The 12342-nt window shown below is 41.7% G+C and overlaps 1 protein-coding gene across 1 annotated transcript in view; it reads right to left on the bottom strand.

The window, feature by feature from the left end:
• LOC121005192 (oocyte zinc finger protein XlCOF7.1-like) overlaps positions 1-12129 on the bottom strand; it is a 75770-nt gene extending 63641 nt beyond the window's left edge. The window contains exon 1 of the mRNA XM_040437779.1: positions 12078-12129. The gene's annotated coding sequence lies outside the window, so the exon portion shown is untranslated. The remainder of the gene's footprint in view (positions 1-12077) is intronic.
• Positions 12130-12342: the final 213 nt, after the last annotated feature.

Below are 12342 nucleotides of genomic sequence, written 5' to 3'. Positions count from 1 at the left end.
GTATTATAACACCAGATACAGGACACCAGGGTCTGCTCCTCCTGTATTATAGTAACCAGACACTAGATACCATAGTCTGCTATCCCTGTATTATAGTAACCAGACACTAGATACCATAGTCTGCTATCCCTGTATTATAACACCAGATACAGGACACCAGAGTCTGTTCCTCCTGTATTATAGTAACTAGACACTAGATACCATAGTCTGCTCCTCCTGTATTATAGTAACCAGACACTAGATACCATAGTCTGCTATCCCTGTATTATAACACCAGATACAGGACACCAGAGTCTGCTCCTCCTGTATTATAGTAACCAGACACTAGATACCATAGTCTGCTCCTCCTGTATTATAGTAACCAGACACTAGACACCAAAGTCTGCTCCTCCTGTATTATAGTAACCAGACACTAGATATCATAGTCTGCTATCCCTGTATTATAACACCAGATACAGGACACCATAGTCTGCTCCTCCTGTATTATAGTAACCAGACACTAGACACCATAGTCTGCTATCCCTGTATTATAACACCAGATACAGGACACTAGAGTCTGCTCCTCCTGTATTATAGTAACCAGACACTAGATACCATAGTCTGCTCCTCCTGTATTATATAGACAGGACACCAGAGTCTGCTCCTCCTGTATTATAGTAACCAGACACTAGATACCATAGTCTGCTCCTCCTGTATTATAGTAATCAGACACTAGATACCATAGTCTGCTATCCCTGTATTATAACACTCAGATACAGGACACCAGAGTCTGCTCCTCCTGTATTATAGTAACCAGACACTAGATACCATAGTCTGCTCCTCCTGTATTATAGTAACCAGACACTAGATACCATAGTCTGCTATCCCTGTATTATAACACCAGATACAGGACACCAGAGTCTGCTCCTCCTGTATTATAGTAATCAGACACTAGATACCATAGTCTGCTATCCCTGCATTATAACACCAGATACAGGACACCAGAGTCTGCTCTCCCTGTATTATAGTAACCAGACACTAGATACCATAGTCTGCTCCTCCTGTATTATAGTAACCAGACACTAGATACCAGAGTCTGCTATCCCTGTATTATAGTAACCAGACACTAGATACCATAGTCTGCTATCCCTGTATTATAACACCAGATACAGGACACCAAAGTCTGCTCCTCCTGTATTATAGTAACCAGACACTAGATATCATAGTCTGCTATCCCTGTATTATAACACCAGATACAGGACACCAGAGTCTGCTCCTCCTGTATTATAGTAACCAGACACTAGATACCATAGTCTGCTCCTCCTGTATTATAGTAACCAGACACTAGATACCATAGTCTGCTATCCCTGTATTATAACACCAGATACAGGACACCAGAGTCTGCTCCTCCTGTATTATAGTAACCAGACACTAGATACCATAGTCTGCTCCTCCTGTATTATATAGACAGGACACCAGAGTCTGCTCCTCCTGTATTATAGTAACCAGACACTAGATACAATAGTCTGCTCCTCCTGTATTATAGTAACCAGACACTAGATACCATAGTCTGCTATCCCTGTATTATAACACCAGATACAGGACACCAGGGTCTGCTCCTCCTGTATTATAGTAACCAGACACTAGATACCATAGTCTGCTATCCCTGTATTATAGTAACCAGACACTAGATACCATAGTCTGCTATCCCTGTATTATAACACCAGATACAGGACACCAGAGTCTGTTCCTCCTGTATTATAGTAACTAGACACTAGATACCATAGTCTGCTCCTCCTGTATTATAGTAACCAGACACTAGATACCATAGTCTGCTATCCCTGTATTATAACACCAGATACAGGACACCAGAGTCTGCTCCTCCTGTATTATAGTAACCAGACACTAGATACCATAGTCTGCTCCTCCTGTATTATAGTAACCAGACACTAGACACCAAAGTCTGCTCCTCCTGTATTATAGTAACCAGACACTAGATATCATAGTCTGCTATCCCTGTATTATAACACCAGATACAGGACACCATAGTCTGCTCCTCCTGTATTATAGTAACCAGACACTAGACACCATAGTCTGCTATCCCTGTATTATAACACCAGATACAGGACACCAGAGTCTGCTCCTCCTGTATTATAGTAACCAGACACTAGATACCATAGTCTGCTCCTCCTGTATTATATAGACAGGACACCAGAGTCTGCTCCTCCTGTATTATAGTAACCAGACACTAGATACCATAGTCTGCTCCTCCTGTATTATAGTAATCAGACACTAGATACCATAGTCTGCTATCCCTGTATTATAACACTCAGATACAGGACACCAGAGTCTGCTCCTCCTGTATTATAGTAACCAGACACTAGATACCATAGTCTGCTCCTCCTGTATTATAGTAACCAGACACTAGATACCATAGTCTGCTATCCCTGTATTATAACACCAGATACAGGACACCAGAGTCTGCTCCTCCTGTATTATAGTAATCAGACACTAGATACCATAGTCTGCTATCCCTGCATTATAACACCAGATACAGGACACCAGAGTCTGCTCTCCCTGTATTATAGTAACCAGACACTAGATACCATAGTCTGCTCCTCCTGTATTATAGTAACCAGACACTAGATACCATAGTCTGCTATCGCTTTATTATAACACCAGATACAAGACACCAGAGTCTGCTCCTCCTGTATTATAGTAATCAGACACTAGATATCATAGTCTGCTATCCCTGTATTATAACACCAGATACAGGACACCAGGGTCTGCTCCTCCTGTATTATAGTAACCAGACACTAGATACCATAGTCTGCTCCTCCTGTATTATAGTAATCAGACACTAGATACCATAGTCTGCTATCCCTGTATTATAACAGATACAGGACACCAGAGTCTGCTCCTCCTGTATTATAGTAACCAGACACTAGATACCATAGTCTGCTCCTCCTGTATTATAGTAACCAGACACTAGATACCATAGTCTGCTATCCCTGCATTATAACACCAGATACAGGACACCAGAGTCTGCTCTCCCTGTATTATAGTAACCAGACACTAGATACCATAGTCTGCTCCTCCTGTATTATAGTAACCAGACACTAGATACCATAGTCTGCTATCGCTTTATTATAACACCAGATACAAGACACCAGAGTCTGCTCCTCCTGTATTATAGTAATCAGACACTAGATATCATAGTCTGCTATCCCTGTATTATAACACCAGATACAGGACACCTGAGTCTGCTCCTCCTGTATTATAGTAACCAGACACTAGATATCATAGTCTGCTATCCCTGTATTATAGTAACCAGACACTAGATACCATAGTCTGCTATCCCTGTATTATAACACCAGATACAGGACACCAGAGTCTGCTCTCCCTGTATTATAGTAACCAGACACTAGACACCATAGTCTGCTATCCCTGCATTATAACACCAGATACAGGACACCAGGGTCTGCTCCTCCTGTATTATAGTAACCAGATACAGGACACCAGGGTCTGCTCCTCCTGTATTATAGTAACCAGACACTAGATACCATAGTCTGCTCTCCCTTTATTATAACACCAGATACAGGACACCACAGTCTGCTCCTCCTGTATTATAGTAACCAGACACTAGATACCATAGTCTGCTCCTCCTGTATTATAACACCAGATACAGGAAACCAGAGTCTGTGCCTCCTGTATTATAGTAACCAGACACTAGATACCATAGTCTGCTATCCCTGTATTATAACACCAGATACAGGACACCAGAGTCTGCTCCTCCTGTATTATAGTAATCAGACACTAGATACCATAGTCTGCTATCCCTGTATTATAACACTCAGATACAGGACACCAGAGTCTGCTCCTCCTGTATTATAGTAACCAGACACTAGATACCATAGTCTGCTATCCCTGTATTATAACACCAGATACAGGACACCAGAGTCTGCTCCTCCTGTATTATAGTAACCAGACACTAGATACCATAGTCTGCTCCTCCTGTATTATAGTAATCAGACACTAGATACCATAGTCTGATATCCCTGTATTATAACACCAGATACAGGACACCAGAGTCTGCTCCTCCTGTATTATAGTAACCAGACACTAGATACCATAGTCTGCTATCCCTGTATCATAACACCAGATACAGGACACCAGAGTCTGCTCCTCCTGTATTATAGTAACCAGACACTAGATACCATAGTCTGCTATCCCTGTATTATAACACCCAGATACAAGACACCAGAGTCTGCTCCTCCTGTATTATAGTAACCAGAAACTACATACCATAGTCTGCTATCACTGTATTATAACACCAGATACAGGACACCAGAGTCTGCTCCTCCTGTATTATAGTAATCAGACACTAGATACCATAGTCTGCTATCCCTGTATTATAACACCAGATACAGGACACCAAAGTCTGCTCCTCCTGTATTATAGTAATCAGACACTAGATACCATAGTCTGCTATCCCTGTATTATAACACCAGATACAGGACACCAGAGTCTGCTCCTCCTGTATTATAGTAACCAGACACTAGATACCATAGTCTGCTCCTCCTGTATTATAGTAATCAGACACTAGATACCATAGTCTGCTCCTCCTGTATTATAGTAACCAGACACTAGATACCATAGTCTGCTATCCCTGTATTATAACACCAGATACAGGACACCAGAGTCTGCTCCTCCTGTATTATAGTAACCAGACACTAGATACCATAGTCTGCTATCCCTGTATTATAACACCAGATACAGGACACCAGAGTCTGCTCCTCCTGTATTATAGTAACCAGACACTAGATACCATAGTCTGCTATCCCTGTATTATAACACCCAGATACAAGACACCAGAGTCTGCTCCTCCTGTATTATAGTAACCAGAAACTAGATACCATAGTCTGCTATCCCTGTATTATAGTAACCAGACACTAGATACCATAGTCTGCTATCCCTGTATTATAACACCAGATACAGGACACCAGAGTCTGCTCCTCCTGTATTATAGTAATCAGACACTAGATACCATAGTCTGCTATCCCTGTATTATAACACCAGATACAGGACACCAAAGTCTGCTCCTCCTGTATTATAGTAACCAGACACTAGATACCATAGTCTGCTATCCCTGTATTATAACACCAGATACAGGACACCAGAGTCTGCTCATCCTGTATTATAGTAACCAGACACTAGATACCATAGTCTGCTCCTCCTGTATTATAGTAATCAGACACTAGATACCATAGTCTGCTATCCCTGTATTATAACACCAGATACAGGACACCAGAGTCTGCTCCTCCTGTATTATAGTAACCAGACACTAGATACCATAGTCTGCTATCCCTGTATTATAACACCAGATACAGGACACCAGAGTCTGCTCCTCCTCTATTATAGTAACCAGACACTAGATACCATAGTCTGCTATCCCTGTATTATAACACCAGATACAGGACACCAAAGTCTGCTCCTCCTGTATTATAGTAACCAGACACTAGATACCATAGTCTGCTATCCCTGTATTATAACACCAGATACAAGACACCAGAGTCTGCTCCTCCTGCATTATAGTAATCAGACACTAGATACCATAGTCTGCTATCCCTGTATTATAACACCAGATACAGGACACCACAGTCTGCTCCTCCTGTATTATAGTAACCAGACACTAGATACCATAGTCTGCTATCCCTGTATTATAACACCAGATACAGGACACCAGTCTGCTCCTCCTGTATTATAGTAACCAGACACTAGATACCATAGTCTGCAATCCCTGTATTATAACACCAGATACAAGACACCAGAGTCTGCTCCTCCTGTATTATAGTAACCAGACACTAGATATCATAGTCTGCTATCCCTGTATTATAACACCAGATACAGGACACCAGAGTCTGCTCCTCCTGTATTATAGTAACCAGACACTAGATACCATAGTCTGCTATCCCTGTATTATAACACCAGATACAGGACACCAGGGTCTGCTCCTCCTGTATTATAGTAACCAGACACTAGATATCATAGTCTGCTCTCCCTGTATTATAACACCAGATACAAGACACCAGAGTCTGCTCCTCCTGTATTATAGTAACCAGACACTAGATATCATAGTCTGCTCTCCCTGTATTATAACACCAGATACAGGACACCAGGGTCTGCTCCTCCTGTATTATAGTAACCAGACACTAGATAGCATAGTCTGCTATCCCTGTATTATAACACCAGATACAGGACACCAGAGTCTGCTCCTCCTGTATTATAGTAACCAGACACTAGATACCATAGTCTGCTATCCCTGTATTATAGTAACCAGACACTAGATACCATAGTCTGCTCCTCCTGTATTATAGTAACCAGAAACTAGATACCATAGTCTGCTATCACTGTATTATAACACCAGATACAGGACACCAGAGTCTGCTCCTCCTATATTATAGTAACCAGACACTAGATACCATAGTCTGCTATCCCTGTATTATAACACCAGATACAAGACACCAGAGTCTGCTCCTCCTGTATTATAGTAACCAGACACTAGATACCATAGTCTGCTATCCCTGTATTATAACACCAGATACAAGACACCAGAGTCTGCTCCTCCTGTATTATAGTAACCAGACACTAGATACCATAGTCTGCTATCCCTGTATTATAACACCAGATACAAGACACCAGAGTCTGTGCCTCCTGTATTATAGTAACCAGACACTAGATACCATAGTCTGCTATCCCTGTATTATAGTAACCAGACACTAGATACCATAGTCTGCTCCTCCTGTATTATAGTAACCAGACACTAGATACCATAGTCTGCTATCGCTTTATTATAACACCAGATACAAGACACCAGAGTCTGCTCCTCCTGTATTATAGTAATCAGACACTAGATATCATAGTCTGCTATCCCTGTATTATAACACTCAGATACAGGACACCAGAGTCTGCTCCTCCTGTATTATAGTAATCAGACACTAGATACCATAGTCTGCTATCCCTGCATTATAACACCAGATACAGGACACCAGGGTCTGCTCCTCCTGTATTATAGTAACCAGATACAGGACACCAGGGTCTGCTCCTCCTGTATTATAGTAACCAGACACTAGATACCATAGTCTGCTCTCCCAGTATTATAACACCAGATCCAGGACACCACAGTCCGCTCCTCCTGTATTATAGTAACCAGACACTAGATACCATAGTCTGCTCCTCCTGTAGTATAACACCAGATACAGGAAACCAGAGTCTGTGCCTCCTGTATTATAGTAACCAGACACTAGATACCATAGTCTGCTATCCCTGTATTATAGTAACCAGACACTAGATACCATAGTCTGCTATCCCTGTATTATAACACCAGATACAGGACACCAGAGTCTGCTCCTCCTGTATTATAGTAATCAGACACTAGATACCATAGTCTGCTATCCCTGTATTATAACACTCAGATACAGGACACCAGAGTCTGCTCCTCCTGTATTATAGTAACCAGACACTAGACACCATAGTCTGCTATCCCTGTATTATAACACCAGATACAAGACACCAGAGTCTGTGCCTCCTGTATTATAGTAACCAGACACTAGATACCATAGTCTGCTATCCCTGTATTATAACACCAGATACAGGACACCAGAGTCTGCTCCTCCTGTATTATAGTAATCAGACACTAGATACCATAGTCTGCTATCCCTGTATTATAACACCAGATACAGGACACCAAAGTCTGCTCCTCCTGTATTATAGTAATCAGACACTAGATACCATAGTCTGCTATCCCTGTATTATAACACCAGATACAGGGACACCAGAGTCTGCTCCTCCTGTATTATAGTAACCAGACACTAGATACCATAGTCTGCTCCTCCTGTATTATAGTAATCAGACACTAGATACCATAGTCTGCTCCTCCTGTATTATAGTAACCAGACACTAGATACCATAGTCTGCTATCCCTGTATTATAACACCAGATACAGGACACCAGAGTCTGCTCCTCCTGTATTATAGTAACCAGACACTAGATACCATAGTCTGCTCCTCCTGTATTATAGTAATCAGACACTAGATACCATAGTCTGCTATCCCTGTATTATAACACCAGATACAGGACACCAGAGTCTGCTCCTCCTGTATTATAGTAACCAGACACTAGATACCACAGTCTGCTATCCCTGTATTATAACACCAGATACAGGACACCAGAGTCTGCTCCTCCTGTATTATAGTAACCAGACACTAGATACCATAGTCTGCTCCTCCTGTATTATAGTAATCAGACACTAGATACCATAGTCTGCTATCCCTGTATTATAACACCAGATACAGGACACCAGAGTCTGCTCCTCCTGTATTATAGTAACCAGACACTAGATACCATAGTCTGCTATCCCTGTATTATAACACCAGATACAGGACACCAGAGTCTGCTCCTCCTGTATTATAGTAACCAGACACTAGATACCATAGTCTGCTATCCCTGTTATATAACACCCAGATACAAGACACCAGAGTCTGCTCCTCCTGTATTATAGTAACCAGAAACTAGATACCATAGTCTGCTATCACTGTATTATAACACCAGATACAGGACACCAGAGTCTGCTCCTCCTATATTATAGTAACCAGACACTAGATACCATAGTCTGCTATCCCTGTATTATAACACCAGATACAAGACACCAGAGTCTGCTCCTCCTGTATTATAGTAACCAGACACTAGATACCATAGTCTGCTATCCCTGTATTATAACACCAGATACAAGACACCAGAGTCTGCTCCTCCTGTATTATAGTAACCAGACACTAGATACCATAGTCTGCTATCCCTGTATTATAACACCAGATACAAGACACCAGAGTCTGTGCCTCCTGTATTATAGTAACCAGACACTAGATACCATAGTCTGCTATCCCTGTATTATAGTAACCAGACACTAGATACCATAGTCTGCTATCCCTGTATTATAACACCAGATACAGGACACCAGAGTCTGCTCCTCCTGTATTATAGTAATCAGACACTAGATACCATAGTCTGCTATCCCTGTATTATAACACCAGATACAGGACACCAGAGTCTGCTCCTCCTGTATTATAGTAACCAGACACTAGATACCATAGTCTGCTCCTCCTGTATTATAGTAATCAGACACTAGATACCATAGTCTGCTATCCCTGTATTATAGTAACCAGAAACTAGATACCATAGTCTGCTATCACTGTATTATAACACCAGATACAGGACACCAGAGTCTGCTCCTCCTATATTATAGTAACCAGACACTAGATACCATAGTCTGCTATCCCTGTATTATAACACCAGATACAGGACACCATAGTCTGCTCCTCCTGTATTATAGTAACCAGACACTAGATACCATAGTCTGCTATCCCTGTATTATAACACCAGATACAAGACACCAGAGTCTGCTCCTCCTGTATTATAGTAACCAGACACTAGATACCATAGTCTGCTATCCCTGTATTATAACACCAGATACAGGACACCACAGTCTGCTCCTCCTGTATTATAGTAACCAGACACTAGATACTATAGTCTGCTATCCCTGTATTATAACACCAGATACAGGACACCAGTCTGCTCCTCCTGTATTATAGTAACCAGACACTACATACCATAGTCTGCTATCCCTGTATTATAGTAACCAGACACTAGAGATACCATAGTCTGCTATCCCTGTATTATAGTAACCAGACACTAGATACCATAGTCTGCTCCTCCTGTATTATAGTAACCAGACACTCGATACCATAGTCTGCTATCCCTGTATTATAACACCAGATACAGGACACCAGAGTCTGCTCCTCCTGTATTATAGTAACCAGACACTAGATACCATAGTCTGCTATCCCTGTATTATAACACCAGATACAGGACACCAGAGTCTGCTCCTCCTGTATTATAGTAACCAGAAACTAGATACCATAGTCTGCTCCTCCTGTATTATAACACCAGATACAGGACACCAGAGTCTGCTCCTCCTGTATTATAGTAACCAGACACTAGATACCATAGTCTGCTCCTCCTGTATTATAGTAACCAGACACTAGATACCATAGTCTGCTATCGCTTTATTATAACACCAGATACAAGACACCAGAGTCTGCTCCTCCTGTATTATAGTAATCAGACACTAGATACCATAGTCTGCTATCCCTGTATTATAACACCAGATACAGGACACCAGAGTCTGCTATCCCTGTATTATAGTAACCAGACACTAGATACCATAGTCTGCTATCCCTGTATTATAACACCAGATACAGGACACCAGAGTCTGCTCCTCCTGTATTATAGTAACCAGACACTAGATACCATAGTCTGCTATCCCTGTATTATAACACCAGATACAGGACACCACAGTCTGCTCCTCCTGTATTATAGTAACCAGACACTAGATACCATAGTCTGCTATCCCTGTATTATAACACCAGATACAGGACACCAGAGTCTGCTATCCCTGTATTATAGTAACCAGACACTAGATACCATAGTCTGCTATCCCTGTATTATAGTAACCAGACACTAGATACCATAGTCTGCTATCCCTGTATTATAGTAACCAGACACTAGATACCATAGTCTGCTACCCCTGTATTATAACACCAGATACAGGACACCAGAGTCTGCTCCTCCTGTATTATAGTAACCAGACACTAGATACCATAGTCTGCTCCTCCTGTATTATAACACCAGATACAGGACACCAGAGTCTGCTCCTCCTGTATTATAGTAACCAGACACTAGATACCATAGTCTGCTATCCCTGTATTATAACACCAGATACAGGACACCAGAGTCTGCTCCTCCTGTATTATAGTAACCAGACACTAGATACCATAGTCTGCTCCTCCTGTATTATAGTAACCAGACACTAGATACCATAGTCTGCTCTCCCTGTATTATAGTAACCAGACACTAGATACCATAGTCTGCTCCTCCTGTATTATAACACCAGATACAGGACACCAGGGTCTGCTCCTCCTGTATTATAGTAACCAGACACTAGATACCATAGTCTGCTCCTCCTGTATTATAACACCAGATACAGGACACCAGAGTCTGCTCCTCCTGTATTATAGTAACCAGACACTAGATACCATAGTCTGCTATCCCTGTATTATAACACCAGATACAGGACACCAGAGTCTGCTCCTCCTGTATTATAGTAACCAGACACTAGATACCATAGTCTGCTCCTCCTGTATTATAGTAACCAGACACTAGATACCATAGTCTGCTCTCCCTGTATTATAGTAACCAGACACTAGATACCATAGTCTGCTCCTCCTGTATTATAACACCAGATACAGGACACCAGGGTCTGCTCCTCATGTATTATAGTAACCAGACACTAGATACCATAGTCTGCTCCTCCTGTATTATAGTAACCAGACACTAGATACCATAGTCTGCTCCTCCTGTATTATAGTAACCAGACACTAGATACCATAGTCTGCTCCTCATGTATTATAGTAACCAGACACTAGATACCATAGTCTGCTCCTCCTGTATTATAGTAACCAGACACTAGATACCATAGTCTGCTCTCCCTGTATTATAGTAACCAGACACTAGATACCATAGTCTGCTCCTCCTGTATTATAACACCAGATACAGGACACCAGAGTCTGCTCCTCCTGTATTATAGTAACCAGACACTAGATACCATAGTCTGCTCCTCCTGTATTATAACACCAGATACAGGACACCAGAGTCTGCTCCTCCTGTATTATAGTAACCAGACACTAGATACCATAGTCTGCTCCTCCTGTATTATAGTAACCAGACACTAGATACCATAGTCTGCTATCCCTGTATTATAACACCAGATACAGGACACCAGGGTCTGCTCCTCCTGTATTATAGTAACCAGACACTAGATACCATAGTCTGCTCTCCCTGTATTATAGTAACCAGACACTAGACGTCATAGTTTTCTATTCCTGTATAACAATAACCAGATAAAGTACACCAGTGACTACTCCACCTGTATTGTAACAAACTACTGACATACAATAGGGTTGTATAAGCATTCAGGTACCCACTGCAAGTCTGGTCAATCTCTCTTCTCTGTTTAAACTTCTCACCCGGAAGCTCTTTGGCACCATTTCCTGTCTCAGCTTTCCAAGCCCTTTTTGAATTGTCCTGAACTACAATTCCCAACGTGCCTTGCTTCTTCCTGTAGAGGTGGTTCTACCTCTTGAGGTCACAAAGAAAATGACAACATTTTGTGGTATGTACTGACATCTTATGGCCACAGTGATTATTGCAGGCATGCTATAACATTGTCTTGGGCTCATATGACCAGAG

The sequence above is a fragment of the Bufo bufo genome, chromosome 6 (assembly GCF_905171765.1).
Source record: "Bufo bufo chromosome 6, aBufBuf1.1, whole genome shotgun sequence".
NCBI classification, from domain to species: domain Eukaryota; kingdom Metazoa; phylum Chordata; class Amphibia; order Anura; family Bufonidae; genus Bufo; species Bufo bufo.
The sequence above is the reverse complement of the archived record's forward strand: the minus strand, read 5'-3'. Positions and strand labels throughout refer to the sequence as shown.